We start from the raw sequence: 16,073 nt of genomic DNA on the forward strand, positions 1-16,073 counted from the left end.
CTGTTTAGTAGGATTGATGCACAAGTTAAAATAGTTCCATTTCAAAGTTTAAAATAACCAGTCATTGCTCTGTGCAGCTTTCGGAATCTGTCAGTGGAATTTACTTCACACAGGCAAGTTTAACAAGTGTATGGGGAACTGATTAGAAGTTTTGATGTAGATATTCCTGCATTATGGAAATGTGTGAGATCTTTTCCGGGTTGGGAAATGGATTGAGGATCAAAGGAAGCAGTTGTTTTTTAACTCCATTGGACTGAGAGCCTTGAAGATTCACAACTTCCATGTGCTGTGAGAAAGGATTGATTAACCAAGGCCTATTATTCAAATACTTCAGACAAGTGACAAAGCAACTTGAAATCAGAGCTTAAACTTCATGTTTGAATGTGAAGGGCTGAGTTCATGATTGTAATGAACAAGAGTCCACCCTGGGAGTCTGTGCAGTTTAAGTTCTGCTTTTCCAAAAAATAAAAATAACTATCTGCAATGAAAAATTCCTTGGACAGGACAGAGGGATTTTGACTCTGTATTTAACCCCAGACAGTATTTGTGTTGTGAGTGTTTGATGGGCAGTGTAGATGGAGCTTTACTCTGAAACACTGGAATTCAGTCTCAGGGCTGATTTAATCAAAATGCTTCAGAATAATAATTGATATTGTACATCTCGTGTGTGTCTCAGTGACAGCTCTGAAACATGTACAGCACAATCTCATCCTGTTTCTGTGTCTCTCTCTCTCTCGCTGAAATTAGCTGGTCCATTTCCTAAATTACCACCTTTCAAAAGGGCTCCATTGCCTGTGAAACAGTTTGTGATACCCAAAGGTTATGAAAAGTGCTTCAGAATTATCTGTCCCCAAGCTGCTGTGAGGATGTTCAGAGTCAGTGTGTGACTTGGGTCACACACAGGCCAGATACACCTCTCCAAGTTAAAGGTGGAGAATGGATCTCGCTCCATTTGAAAGATGTATTGACCCAGTCTGTCTGAGTTTGAGTATCTGTGTTTCTGTACACGTGTGTGTGTGTTGGGGGGGGGGGGGGGGGGGGGGGTTATGTGTGGCATTCTTTACGCGGCACTGGAAGTTACACGGTAGCACAGTGGTTAGCACTGCGGCCTCACAGCTCCAGAGCCCCAGGTTCGAATCCCGGCGTGGGTCGCAGTCTGTGAACAACAAAGAACAAAGAACAAAGAAATGTACAGCACAGGAACAGGCCCTTCGGCCCTCCAAGCCCGTGCCGACCATACTGCCCGACTAAACTACAATCTTCTACACTTCCTGGGTCCGTATCCTTCTATTCCCATCCTATTCATATATTTGTCAAGATGCCCCTTAAATGTCCCTATCGTCCCTGCCTCCACTACCTCCTCCGGTAGTGAGTTCCAGGCACCCACTACCCTCTGCGTAAAAAACTTGCCTCGTACATCTACTCTAAACTTTGCCCCTCTCACCTTAAACCTATGCCCCCTAGTAATTGACCCCTCTACCCTGGGGAAAAGCCTCTGACTATCCACTCTGTCTATGCCCCTCATAATTTTGTATACCTCTATCAGGTCGCCCCTCAACCTCCTTCGTTCCAGTGAGAACAAACCGAGTTTATTCAATCGCTCCTCATAGCTTATGCCCTCCATACCAGGCAACATTCTGGTAAATCTCTTCTGCACCCTCTCTAAAGCCTCCACATCCTTCTGGTAGTGTGGCGACCAGAATTGAACACTATACTCCAAGTGTGGCCTAACTAAGGTTCTATACAGCTGCAACATGACTTGCCAATTCTTATACTCAATGCCCCGGCCAATGAAGGCAAGCATGCCGTATGCCTTCTTGACTACCTTCTCCACCTGTGTAGCCCCTTTCAGTGATCTGTGGACCTGTACTCCTAGATCTCTTTGACTTTCAATACTCTTGAGGGTTCTACCGTTCACTGTATATTCCCTACCTGCATTAGCCCTTCCAAAATGCATTACCTCACATTTGTCCAGGTTAAACTCCATCTGCCATCTCTCCGCCCAAGTCTCCAGACAATCTAAATCCTGCTGTATCCTCAGACAGTCCTCATCGCTATCCGCAATTCCACCAACCTTTGTGTCGTCTGCAAACTTACTAATCAGACCAGTTACATTTTCCTCCAAATCATTTATATATACTACAAAGAGCAAAGGTCCCAGCACTGATCCCTGTGGAACACCACTGGTCACAGCCCTCCAATTAGAAAAGCATCCCTCCATTGCTACCCTCTGCCTTCTATGGCCTAGCCAGTTCTGTATCCACCTTGCCAGTTCACCCCTGATCCCGTGTGACTTCACCTTTTGTACTAGTCTACCATGAGGGACCTTGTCAAAGGCCTTACTGAAGTCCATATAGACAACATCTACTGCCCTACCTGCATCAATCATCTTAGTGACCTCCTCGAAAAACTCTATCAAGTTAGTGAGACATGACCTCCCCTTCACAAAACCGTGCTGCCTCTCACTAATACGTCCATTTGCTTCCAAATGGGAGTAGATCCTGTCTCGAAGAATTCTCTCCAGTAATTTCCCTACCACTGAAGTAAGGCTCACCGGCCTGTAGTTCCCGGGATTATCCCTGCCACCCTTCTTAAACAGAGGAACAACATTGGCTATTCTCCAGTCCTCCGGGACATCCCCTGAAGACAGCGAGGATCCAAAGATTTCTGTCAAGGCCTCAGCAATTTCCTCTCCAGCCTCCTTCAGTATTCTGGGGTAGATCCCATCCGGCCCTGGGGACTTATCTACCTTAATATTTTTTAAGACACCCAACACCTCGTCTTTTTGGATCACAATGTGACCCAGGCTATCTACACCCCCTTCTCCAGACTCAACATCTACCAATTTCTTCTCTTTGGTGAATACTGATGCAAAGTATTCATTTAGTACCTCGCCCATTTCCTCTGGCTCCACACATAGATTCCCTTGCCTATCCTTCAGTGGGCCAACCCTTTCCCTGGCTACCCTCTTGCTTTTTATGTAAGTGTAAAAAGCCTTGGGATTTTCCTTAACCCTATTTGCCAATGACTTTTCATGACCCCTTCTAGCCCTCCTGACTCCTTGCTTAAGTTCCTTCCTACTTTCCTTATATGCCACACAGGCTTCGTCTGTTCCCAGCCTTTTAGCCCTGACAAATGCCTCCTTTTTCTTTTTGACGAGGCCTACAATATCACTCGTCATCCAAGGTTCCCGAAAATTGCCGTATTTATCTTTCTTCCTCACAGGAACATGCCTGTCCTGTATTCCTTTCAACTGACACTTGAAAGCCTCCCACATGTCAGATGTTGATTTGCCCTCAAACATCCGCCCCCAATCTATGTTCTTCAGTTCCCGCCTAATATTGTTATAATTAGCCTTCCCCCAATTTAGCACATTCATCCTCGGACCACTCTTATCCTTGTCCACCAGTACTTTAAAACTTACTGAATTGTGGTCACTGTTACCGAAATGCTCCCCTACTGAAACATCTACCACCTGGCCGGGCTCATTCCCCAATACCAGGTCCAGTACCGCCCCTTCCCTAGTTGGACTGTTTACATATTGTTTTAAGAAGCCCTCCTGGATGCTCCTTACAAACTCTGCCCCGTCTAAGCCCCTGGCACTAAGTGAGTCCCAGTCAATATTGGGGAAGTTGAAGTCTCCCATCACCACAACCCTGTTGTTTTTACTCTTTTCCAAAATCTGTCTACCTATCTGCTCCTCTATCTCCCGCTGGCTGTTGGGAGGCCTGTAGTATACCCCCAACATTGTGACTGCACCCTTCTTATTCCTGATCTCTACCCATATAGCCTCACTGCCCTCTGAGGTGTCCTCTCGCTGTATAGCTGTGATACTCTCCTGAACAAGTAGCGCAACTCCACCTCCCCTTTTACATCCCCCTCTATCTCGCCTGAAACATCTAAATCCTGGAACGTTTAGCTGCCAATCCTGCCCTTCCCTCAACCAGGTCTCTCTCTGTGTCCCTCGCTCGCTGTGTGTCCCTCGCTCTCTCTGTGTCCCTGGCTCTCTGTGTCCCTTGCTCTCTCTCTGCCCCTAGCTCTCTCTGTGTCCCTCGCGCTCTCTGTGTCCCTCGCTCTCTGTGTGTCCCTCGCTCTCTCTGTGTCCCTCGCTCTCTCTGTGTCCCTCGCTCTCTGTGCCCCTCACTCTCTGTGTCCCTCGCACTCTCTGTGTCCTTCGCTCTCTCTGTGTCCCTCGCTCTCTGTGTCCCACACTCTCTGTGTCCGACACTCTCTGTGTCCCTTGCCATTTGTGTCCCTCGCTCTCTGTGTCCCTCACTCGTGGTGTCCCTCATGCTCTGTGCTACTCGCTCTCTGTGTCCCTCGCTCTCTGTGTCCCACACTCTCTGTGTCCCACACTCTCTGTGTCCCTCGCTCTCTGTGTCCCACACTCTCTGTGTGTCCCTCCCTCTCTCTGTGTCCCTCGCTCTCCCTGTGTCGCTCACTCTCCGTGTCCCTCACTCTCACTGTGTCCTTTGCTCTCTCTGTGTCCCTCGCTCTCTGTGTCCCTCGCTCTCTCTGTGTCCCTCGCTCTCTCTGTGTCCCTCGCTCTCCCTGTGTCGCTCACTCTCGGTGTCCCTCACTCTCTCTGTGTCCCTCACTCTCTGTGTTCCTCGCTCTCTGTTATCCTCACTCTCTCTGTGCCCCTCACTCTCTGTGACCCTCACTCTCTCTGTGTCCCTCACTCACTCTCTGTCCCTCACTCTCTCTGTGGCCCTCACTCTCTATGTCCCTTACTCTTTCTGTGTCCCTCGCTCTCTGTGTCCCTCACTCTCTCTGTGTCCCTCACTCTGTGTCTCTCGCTCTCTCTGTGTGTCCCTCGCTCTCTGTGTCCCTCGCTCTCTGTGTCCCTCACTCTCTGTGCCCCTCACTCTCTCTGTGTCCCTCACTCTCTGTGTCCCTCGCACTCTCTGCATCTCTCGCTCTCTCTGGGTCCCTCGCTCCCTCTGGGTCCCTCACTCTCTCTGCGTCCCTCACTCTCTGTGTCCCTCGCTCTCTGTGTCCATCAATCTCTCTGTGTCTCTCACTCTCTCTGTGTGTCCCTCACTCTCTCTGTGTCCCTCACTCTCTCTGTGCACCACACTCTCTCTGTGTGTCCCTCGCTCTCTGTGTCCCTCGCTCTCTCTGTGTCTCCCTCGCTCTCTGTCTCCCTCGCTCTCTCTGTGTCCATGGCTCTGTCTGTGTGTCCCTCATTCTCTGTGTCCCACACTCTCTCTCTGTGTCATTCACTCTCTCTGTGTCCCACACTCTCTGTGTGTCCCTCACTCTCTGTGTCCCTCGCTATCTCTGTGTGTCCCTCGCTCTCTGTGTCCCTCGCTCTCTGTGTCCTCGCTCTCTCTGTGTCACTCGCGCTCTCTGTGTCCCTCACTCTCTCTGTGTCCCTCCTTTTCTGTGTGTCCCTTGCTCTCTCTGTGTCCCTCGCTCTGTCTGTGTCCCTCGCTCTGTCTGTGTCCCTCGCTCTGTGTCCCTCACTCTCTCTGTGTCCCTCACTCTCTCTGTGTCCCTCGCTCTCTCTGTGTCCCTCGCTCTCTCTGTGTCCCTCGCTCTCTGTGTTCCACACTCTCTGTGTCGCTCACTCTCTCTGTGTGTCCCTCGCTCTCTGTGTCCCTCGCTCTCTCTGTTTCCCTCGCTCTCTGTGTTCCTCACTCTCTGTGTCCCTCACTCTCTCTGTGTCCCTTGCTCTGTCTGTGTCCCTCGCTCTCTCTGTGTGTCCCTCGCTCTCTGTGACCCTCGCTCTCTGTGTCCCTCGCTCTCTCTCTGTGTCCCTCCCTCTCTGTGCCCCTCGCGCTCTCTGTGTCACTCGCTCTCTGTGTCCCACACTCTCTCAGTGTGTCCCTCACTCTCTGTATCCTTCACTCTCTAAGTGTCCCTCGCTCTCTGTGTCCTTTGCTCTCTGTGACCCTCGCTCTCTGTGTCCCTCACTCTCTCTGTGTCCCTCACTCTCTGTGTCTCTCGCTCTCTCTGTGTGTCCCTCGCTCTCTGTGTCCCTCACTCTCTGTGCCCCTCACTCTCTCTGTGTCCCTCACTCTCTGTGTCCCTCGCGCTCTCTGCGTCCCTCGCTCTCTCTGGGTCCCTCGCTCCCTCTGGGTCCCTCACTCTCTCTGTGTCCCTCACTCTCTGTGTCCCTTGCTCTCTGTGTCCCTCGCTCTCTGTGTCATTTGCTCTCTCTGTGTTGCTCGCTCTCCTTGTGTCCCTCAGTCTCTCTGTGTCTCTCACTCTCTCTGTGTCCCACACTCTCTCTGTGTGTCCCTCGATCTCTGTGTCCCTCGCTCTCTCTGTGTGTCCCTCGCTCTCTGTGTCCATGGCTCTGTCTGTGTGTCCCTCACTCTCTGTGTCCCACACTCTCTCTCTGTGTCACTCACTCTCTCTGTGTCCCACACTCTCTCTGTGTGTCCCTCACTCTCTGTGTCCCACACTCTCTCTCTGTGTCATTCACTCTCTCTGTGTCCCACACTCTCTCTGTGTGTCCCTCACTCTGTGTCCCTCGCTATCTCTGTGTGTCCCTCGCTCGCTGTGTCCCTCGCTCTCTGTTTCCTCGCTCTCTCTGTGTCACTCGCTCTCTCTGTGTCCCTCACTCTCTCTGTGTCCATCCCTTTCTGTGTGTCCCTCGCTCTCTCTGTGTCCCTCGCTCTGTCTGTGTCCCTCGCTCTGTCTGTGTCCCTCGCTCTGTGTCCCTCACTCTCTCTGTGACCCTCACTCTCTCTGTGTCCCTCGCTCTCTCTGTGTCCCTCGCTCTCTCTGTGTCCCTCGCTCTCTGTGTTCCACACTCTCTGTGTCCCTCACTCTCTCTGTGTGTCCCTCGCTCTCTGTGTCCCTCGCTCTCTGTGTTTCCCTCGCTCTCTGTGTTCCTCACTCTCTGTGTCCCTCACTCTCTCTGTGTCCCTCACTCTCTCTGTGTCCCTCGCTCTCTCTGTGTCCCTCGCTCTCTCTGTGTCCCTCGCTCTCTGTGTTCCACACTCTCTGTGTCCCTCACTCTCTCTGTGTCCCTCGCTCTCTCTGTGTCCCTCGCTCTCTCTGTGTGTCCCTCGCTCTCTGTGTCCCTCGCTCTCTCTGTTTCCCTCGCTCTCTGTGTTCCTCACTCTCTGTGTCCCTCACTCTCTCTGTGTCCCTTGCTCTGTCTGTGTCCCTCGCTCTCTGTGTGTCCCTCGCTCTCTGTGACCCTCGCTCTCTGTGTCCCTCGCTCTCTCTCTCTGTCCCTCGCTCTCTGTGTCCCTCGCGCTCTCTGTGCCCCTCGCGCTCTCTGTGTCACTCGCTCTCTGTGTCCCACACTCTCTCAGTGTGTCCCTCACTCTCTGTATCCTTCACTCTCTAAGTGTCCCTCGCTCTCTGTGTCCCTCACTCTCTCTGTGTCCCTCACTCTCTGTGTCTCTCGCTCTCTCTGTGTGTCCCTCGCTCTCTGTGTCCCTCACTCTCTGTGCCCCTCACTCTCTCTGTGTCCCTCACTCTCTGTGTCCCTCACTCGCTCTGTGTCCCTCACTCTCTGTGTCTCTCGCTCTCTCTGTGTCCCTCGCTCTCTGTGTCCCTCGCTCTCTGTGTCCCTCACTCTCTGTGCCCCTCACTCTCTCTGTGTCCCTCACTCTCTGTGTCCCTCGCGCTCTCTGCGTCCCTCGCTCTCTCTGGGTCCCTCGCTCCCTCTGGGTCCCTCACTCTCTCTGTGTCCCTCACTCTCTGTGTCCCTTGCTCTCTGTGTCCCTCGCTCTCTGTGTCATTTGCTCTCTCTGTGTTGCTCGCTCTCCTTGTGTCCCTCAGTCTCTCTGTGTCTCTCACTCTCTCTGTGTCGCACACTCTCTCTGTGTGTCCCTCGATCTCTGTGTCCCTCGCTCTCTCTGTGTGTCCCTCGCTCTCTGTGTCCCTCGCTCTCTGTGTCCATGGTTCTGTCTGTGTGTCCCTCACTCTCTGTGTCCCACACTCTCTCTCTGTGTCCCTCGCGCTCTCTGTGTCCCTCGCTCTCTGTGTGTCCCTCGCTCTCTCTGTGTCCCTCGCTCTCTCTGTGTCCCTCGCTCTCTGTGCCCCTCACTCTCTGTGTCCCTCGCACTCTCTGTGTTCTTCGCTCTCTCTGTGTCCCTCGCTCTCTGTGTCCCACACTCTCTGTGTCCGACACTCTCTGTGTCCCTTGCCATTTGTGTCCCTCGCTCTCTGTGTCCCTCACTCTTTGTGTCCCTCATGCTCTGTGCCAGCAGCAAGTAGGGATGGATTATAAAATGCTGTCCCTGTCCCAAACAGAGGGGACTGTAACCTGTGGAACAATGAATAATAGAAAGCAGCCCTGATGTGGAGATGCCGGTTTGGGACTGTCCTGGGCTCAGTGAGAAGTCTAACAACACCAGGTTAAAGTCCAACAGGTTTGTTTTGATTCACTAGCTTTCGGAGCGCTGCTCCTTCCTCAGGTGGATGAAGAGGTGTTGTAAGACTTCTTCCAATAAAAGGCAGGTTAGAGTCCTGTCTCCTGCTGCGGTGTCTGTGAGTATATTGAGGGTGTGTGTGACCAGCCCAGCTCCTGAGCAGAGGGCTGAAGACTCTGTTTCTACTGAGTTATGTTCGCAGCAGCATGTTTAAATGGAAATGAGTGAGGATGACTCTCCCACAGGGAGAGTCCAGCAGAGTGACTTTGCCACAGTGACAGGGGTCCACACATATCCGAGCTGTCAGCACACAGTCTGGGAGGCAGGGAAGTGAGGGATATAACATTTTCAAATCAAACTCCAAAGACACCAGAAGCTGAGTGGAGCTGACACTCGTTCACTCGCTGCCAAAGTCTCCGGGAGGTGGCTGCAAGTTGCTGTGGACGGAGAGCTGTCAGTCTGTGTGTCACACAGCACACATGGGAGAATGTTGGGTAGGGTAAATGAAGGTTGTTAACCGAACCAATGGGTCAGTGTATTGGAGTCCCTTGCAGTGCCGCACACACTATATTCACATGGAGCGAACTTTCGGGGCAATGTGATCGTCATGGAATAAAGCCTCACAGATTTCAGGGCTAAATCGCTGGCTTAGAATGCAGACCAAGGCAGGCCATCAGCACGGTTCAATTCCCGTAGCAGCCTCCCCAAACAGGACATTGAAGCCTACTTGTTTCAGTAAGCGATTTTCATTTTTACTTTTCAAATGAGTCGCCTGGATTGCGAGTCACACAGGAGCTGTTGTGTAGCTGAGTGTGCGTGTGGGGTAGTTTACAGAGAGCTGGGCCTGGATTGCCTGTGACACAGGAGGTGTTGTGTAGCTGAGTGTGTGTGGGGTACAGTTTACAGAGAGCTGGGCCTGGATTGCCTGTGACACAGGAGTTGTTGTGTAGCTGAGTGTGAGTGCGGGATACAGTTTACAGAGAGTTGAGCCTGGATTGCCTGTGACACAGGAGCTGAGTGTGTGTGGGGTACAGTTTACAGAGAGCTGAGCCTGGATTGCCTGTGACACAGGAGCTGAGTGTGTGTGGGGTACAGTTTACAGAGAGCTGAGCCTGGATTGCCTGTGACACAGGAGCTGTGTGTGTGAGGTACAGTTTACAGAGAGCTGAGCCTCCTGTCTCTCTCTGAGGCTACTTGTTTAAGCATCAGATCTCTCCCCGTTGCTCATCGAGTGCTAAGATTCTGAAATGTGTAACGTTTTCCAGCTCTAAACTGTAGCGATTGCCTAAATGCACACACACAGGGACACACACACGGACACACACACACACAGACACACGTGAGCTCCCGCTGTAAAAGCAGCAAGAGTGTTTGGAAGAAATGGATGTCTGTGGAAACTTAACATAAAGCAGCAAATCAGGATTGGCTGTACCTTCTGTAGTCGAAGATGATCAAGCTGCAATGGCCAGTTGTAGATGGTGTTCATTGGAATCTGCATTGTGGCTGAGGTGCTGAGGTGAGGGGCAAGAGAGAGAGAGAGACAGCCCTGGGATAATCCATTGAGCAGGGGTTGACAACACACCCTCCCAATCTCTGAGCTTTCTCTTGGTCTGGCCCAGACCTGGAGGAGGTGTGTTCAGGTGAGGGTAACCGTGAGCTGGTTGGGTATCATTAGTGGGGAGGTGGGGATTCTTTTTGTGACTCATTTGGGGTATTTAAAGAGTAGGGATCCATTTTCTCTCTCTTCACCATGTGGACTTGGTAAGTATAGGTGTCTTCGCTCTGTGTGTGTGAATGTGTGTGTGAGCATGGAGTCCCAGCTCTGATATTTTACACCCCACAGTACACTCCTGACTGAGATCTCTCTCCCCACCACCGAGGCTGAGCTGAGGGTGAATCAAGCCATGGAGATCACGTGGAAAGGTGAGTATGAAACTCCAATTTCTGTCTCTTTGATTCCTGCCTCATTCTGGTGTTGACTCTGTCTCTTTTCAATCCACTCTCTCTCTCTGCATTCCACCCAATCTCTCTCTCTCCCTGACTTTTTCCTGTTTCAATCTCTGTCTTTAATTGCATTATGATGTACGATCCAGCTTTTCTCCACGCTGACTTTCTCACCGTCTCTGTCTCTCTCTCTGTCTCTCTCTCTGTGTCTTTGTCTCTGTCTCTCTCTCTGTCCTTCTTTCTCTCTCTCTGTCCTTTCTCTCTCTCTGTCCTTCTTTCTCTCTCTCTATCCTTCTTTCTCTCTCTCTGTCCTTTCTCTCTCTCTGTCCTTCTTTCTCTCTCTCTGTCCTTCTTTCTCTCTCTCTGTCCTTCTTTCTCTCTCTCTGTCCTTCTTTCTCTCTCTCTGTCCTCCTTTCTCTCTCTCTGTCCTTCTTTCTCTCTCTCTGTCTTTCTCTCTCTGTCTTTCTCTCTCTCTCTCCTTTTTCTCTCTGTCTCTCTCTGTCCTTCTTTCTCTCTCTCTGTCCTTTCTCTCTCTCTGTCTTTCTCTCTCTCTCTCTCCTTTTTCTCTCTGTCTCTCTCTGTCCTTCTTTCTCTTTCTCTGTCCTTTCTCTCTCTCTGTCCTTTCTCTCTCTCTGTCCTTCTTTCTCTCTGTCCTTCTTTCTCTCTGTCCTTCTTTCTCTCTCTCTGCCTTTCTCTCTCTCTGCCTTTCTCTCTCTCTGCCTCTCTCTCTCTCTGCCTCTCTCTCTCTCTGCCTTTCTCTCTCTCTGCCTTTCTCTCTCTCTGCCTTTCTCTCTCTCTCTGCCTTTCTCTCTCTCTCTGCCTTTCTCTCTCTCTGTCCTTCTCTCTCTGTCTTTCCTTCTCTCTCTGTCTTTCCTTCTCTCTCTGTCTTTCCTTCTCTCTCTGTCTTTCCTTCTCTCTCTCTGTCTTTCCTTCTCTCTCTCTGTCTTTCCTTCTCTCTCTCTCTGTCTTTCCTTCTCTCTCTCTCTGTCTTTCCTTCTCTCTCTCTGTCTTTCCTTCTCTCTCTCTCTCTGTCTTTCCTTCTCTCTCTCTCTGTCTTTCCTTCTCTCTCTCTCTGTCTTTCCTTCTCTCTCTCTCTCTGTCTTTCCTTCTCTCTCTCTCTCTGTCTTTCCTTCTCTCTCTCTCTCTGTCTTTCCTTCTCTCTCTCTCTCTGTCTTTCCTTCTCTCTCTCTCTGCCTTTCTCTCTCTCTCTGTCTTTCTCGCTCTCTGCCTTTCTCGCTCTCTGTCTCTCTCTCTCTCTGTCTTTCTCTCTCTCTGTCTTTCTCTCTCTCTGTCTTTCTCTCTCTCTGCCTTTCTCTCTCTCTGTCTTTCTCTCTCTCTGTCTTTCCTTCTCTCTCTCTGTCTTTCCTTCTCTCTCTCTCTGTCTTTCCTTCTCTCTCTCTCTCTCTGTCTTTCTTTCTCTCTCTCTGTCTTTCTTTCTCTCTCTCTCTCTCTCTGTCTTTCTTTCTCTCTCTCTCTCTCTCTGTCTTTCTTTCTCTCTCTCTCTGTCTTTCCTTCTCTCTCTCTGTCTTTCCTTCTCTCTCTCTCTGTCTTTCCTTCTCTCTCTCTCTCTCTGTCTTTCTTTCTCTCTCTCTGTCTTTCTTTCTCTCTCTCTCTCTGTCTTTCTTTCTCTCTCTCTCTCTCTGTCTTTCCTTCTCTCTCTCTCTGCCTTTCTCTCTCTCTCTGTCTTTCTCGCTCTCTGCCTTTCTCGCTCTCTGTCTCTCTCTCTCTCTGTCTTTCTCTCTCTCTGTCTTTCTCTCTCTCTGTCTTTCTCTCTCTCTGCCTTTCTCTCTCTCTGTCTTTCTCTCTCTCTGTCTTTCCTTCTCTCTCTCTGTCTTTCCTTCTCTCTCTCTCTGTCTTTCCTTCTCTCTCTCTCTCTCTGTCTTTCTTTCTCTCTCTCTGTCTTTCTTTCTCTCTCTCTCTCTCTCTGTCTTTCTTTCTCTCTCTCTCTCTCTCTGTCTTTCTTTCTCTCTCTCTCTGTCTTTCCTTCTCTCTCTCTGTCTTTCCTTCTCTCTCTCTCTGTCTTTCCTTCTCTCTCTCTCTCTCTGTCTTTCTTTCTCTCTCTCTGTCTTTCTTTCTCTCTCTCTCTCTCTCTGTCTTTCTTTCTCTCTCTCTCTCTCTGTCTTTCTCTCTCTCTCTCTGTCTTTCTTTCTCTCTCTCTCTGTCTTTCTCTCTCTCTCTCTCTCTGTCTTTCTTTCTCTCTCTCTCTCTCTCTGTCTTTCTTTCTCTCTCTCTCTGTCTTTCTCTGTCTTTCTTTCTCTCTCTCTCTCTGTCTTTCTTTCTCTCTCTGTCCTTTCTCTCTCTCTGTCTTTCTCTGCCCCCCCCCCCCCCCGGCTGGGTTCGGCCCCCCCCCCGCCCCCTTGCTGGATTCTGCCCCTCCTGCTGGGTTCTGTTTCCCCCCCCGCCAATTTTATCCCCCCCCCCCCGCCAATTTTATCCCCCCCGCGCCAATTTTATCCCCCCCCCGCGCCAATTTTATCCCCCCCTCAAATTTGCCCCCCGGCCAAAATTAATACCCCCCCAAATTTAAGCCCCCTCAAATTTAAACCTCAAATTTGCCCCCCCCCGGCAAAATTATTTCCCCCCCCTCATTTTTTTTCTACAAATATTCCCCCCTCAAATTTGCCCCCCAGCCAAAATTATTTCACCCCCAATTTTTTGCCCCCCCCCTCAAATTTGCCCCCCCACAAATTGCCCCCCCTCAAATTTGCCCCCCCTCAAATTTGCCCCCCCTCAAATTTGCCCCCCCTCAAATTTGCCCCCCCTCAAATTTGCCCCCCCACAAATTGCCCCCCCTCAAATTTGCCCCCCCTCAAATTTGCCCCCCTCAAATTTGCCCCCCTCAAATTTGCCCCTCAAATTGCCCCCCCCTCAAATTTGCCCCCCTCAAATTTGCCCCTCAAATTGCCCCCCCCCTCAAATTTGCCCCCCTCAAATTGCCCCCCCCTCAAATTTGCCCCCCAGCCAAAATTATTTCCCCCCCAATTTTATGCCCCCTCAAATTGCCCCCCAGCCAAAATTATTTCCCCGCCAATTTTATGCCACCTCAAATTTGCCCCCCCTCAAATTACCCCCCTCAAATTTGCCCCCCGGCAAAAATTATTTCCCCCCCCCCAATTTTATACCCCCCTCAAATTGCCCCCCCCGTTATTTTTTTTTTTTACAAATATTCCCCCCCAAATATTTTCAACCCTATTATACTCCCCTCCCCCCCACACATTCTTCCCCAAAAATATCCCCCCTGGATAAAATACATAATCCTCGGGTCAGGTTGGTTGTTTACACATTTTATTGCCAATGTAGATACAGAGCTGGGGGGGGGGGGGGGGTTCCGTTCGCCCCCTTACAAAACCCTGACCCACATGGGGAGAGTTTAAATGAAATGAAGGTGCAAATCCACTATTTAATTTATTAAACACACCAGACCCCTCCTGCTCCCCACTTCTCCTTAATCCCTTCCTGAGGCTTCGTTCTCTCCTGCCCTTAATCACCTGAGGCTACGTTCCCTCCTGCCCCACCTCCTTAATCCCTTCCTGAGGGGGTGTTCCCTCCTGCTCCCCACCTCCTTAATCACCTGAGGCTGCGCTCCCTCCTGCTCCCACACTCCACCTCCTTAATCACCTGAGGCTGCGCTCCCTCCTGTTCCCACACTCCACCTCCTTAATCACCTGAGGCTGCGCTCCCTCCTGCTCCCACACTCCACCTCCTTAATCACCTGAGGCTGCGCTCCCTCCTGTTCCCACACTCCACCTCCTTAATCACCTGAGGCTGCGCTCCCTCCTGTTCCCACACTCCACCTCCTTAATCACCTGAGGCTGCGCTCCCTCCTGCTCCCACACTCCACCTCCTTAATCACCTGAGGCTGCGCTCCTTCCTGCTCCCACACTCCACCTCCTTAATCACCTGAGGCTGCGCTCCCTCCTGCTCCCACACTCCACCTCCTTAATCACCTGAGGCTGCGCTCCCTCCTGCTCCACACTCCACCTCCTTAATCACCTGAGGCTGCGCTCCCTCCTGCTCCACACTCCACCTCCTTAATCACCTGAGGCTGCGCTCCCCTCCTGTTCCCACACTCCACCTCCTTAATCACCTGAGGCTGCGCTCCCTCCTGTTCCCACACTCCACCTCCTTTAATCACCTGAGGCTGCGCTCCCTCCTGCTCCCACACTCCACCTCCTTAATCACCTGAGGCTGCGCTCCCTCCTGCTCCCACACTCCACCTCCTTAATCACCTGAGGCTGCGCTCCCTCCTGTTCCCACACTCCACCTCCTTAATCACCTGAGGCTGCGCTCCCTCCTGTTCCCACACTCCACCTCCTTAATCACCTGAGGCTGCGCTCCCTCCTGTTCCCACACTCCACCTCCTTAATCACCTGAGGCTGCGCTCCCTCCTGTTCCCACACTCCACCTCCTTAACCACCTGAGGCTGCGCTCCCTCCTGCTCCCACACTCCACCTCCTTAACCACCTGAGGCTGCGCTCCCTCCTGCTCCCACACTCCACCTCCTTAATCACCTGAGGCTGCGCTCCCTCCTGTTCCCACACTCCACCTCCTTAATCACCTGAGGCTGCGCTCCCTCCTGCTCCCACACTCCACCTCCTTAATCACCTGAGTCTGCGCTCCCTCCTGTTCCCACACTCCACCTCCTTAATCACCTGAGGCTGCGCTCCCTCCTGCTCCCACACTCCACCTCCTTAATCACCTGAGGCTGCGCTCCCTCCTGTTCCCACACTCCACCTCCTTAATCACCTGAGGCTGCGCTCCCTCCTGCTCCCACACTCCACCTCCTTAATCACCTGAGGCTGCGCTCCCTCCTGCTCCCACACTCCACCTCCTTAATCACCTGAGGCTGCGCTCCCTCCTGCTCCCACACTCCACCTCCTTAATCACCTGAGGCTGCGCTCCCTCCTGTTCCCACACGACATCTTGTTCACTGGAATAACTCACCCAACCCTCAGTGTGAAAATGTCACCGGTCTCCCACTCCCCCCAGAGACACTGACTCCTGCCTCTCCCCCCCACCCCCGCCCCCCCAGAGACACTGAGACTCGTGCACCCCCCCCCGCCCCCCAGAGACACTGAGACTCCTGCACCCCCCCCGCCCCCCAGAGACACTGAGACTCCTGCACCCTCCCCCCCCCCACCCCCCCGCTTCCAAAAAAACAAAAGAGCCCAACACTTGAGTACCCATCAGAATAATGAAACCCCAATAATGACACACAAAGACACATTGACATTTATTCTGTTTCTCTCAGGTTCGAACTCCTGCCTGAGGATTCCTCGCCGAGGAAGGATTCTCTTTGTGTCGTCCAAGCTTCAAAATCAACTCTCCTCGGGAAGAGAAAGCTGGAAATTGATTCCAGCAAAGCATTATTGAAATAATAAAGGCACAGCAACATCCTGGACTGCCCCCAATCTGTTTTATAAAACCCATTTTATAAACACAGCCCAACGCTGCAACAGTTTAGTTGTTTCAAAAAAATATATTTTTATTGATAACAATAACAAAAGCAATAACAACATAACCATCAACATAGTAAAGGAGATATTTCCCACCCAACCCCTCCTGTACATCCCTTAACCATATTGCACTTCCCCCCCCCCCCTTCAGAGTGCTGCTTCTGCCGACACTTTAATTCGCCCCCAGAAAGTCGACGAACGGCTGCGTCCTCCGAGAGAACCCCAGCATTGACCCCCTCAAGGCAAACTTTATTTTCTCCAGCTTGAGGAACCCAGCCATGTCACTGAGCCAAGTCTCCACGCTCGGGGGCTCCGAGTGCCTCCACATTAAAAG

The 16,073-nt window shown here is 51.6% G+C and overlaps 1 long non-coding RNA gene across 1 annotated transcript; it reads left to right on the top strand.

Annotated features, from left to right (window-relative positions):
• The first annotated feature begins 10,137 nt into the window (after window positions 1-10,137).
• Window positions 10,138-15,682, top strand: LOC140405563 (uncharacterized). The gene is made up of 2 exons (XR_011938655.1): window positions 10,138-10,262; window positions 15,535-15,682. It is a non-coding gene; the product is annotated as an uncharacterized lncRNA (long non-coding RNA).
• The last annotated feature ends 391 nt before the right edge of the window (window positions 15,683-16,073 follow it).

The sequence above is a fragment of the Scyliorhinus torazame genome, unplaced genomic scaffold (assembly GCF_047496885.1).
Source record: "Scyliorhinus torazame isolate Kashiwa2021f unplaced genomic scaffold, sScyTor2.1 scaffold_71, whole genome shotgun sequence".
Taxonomy (NCBI): Eukaryota; Metazoa; Chordata; class Chondrichthyes; order Carcharhiniformes; family Scyliorhinidae; genus Scyliorhinus; species Scyliorhinus torazame.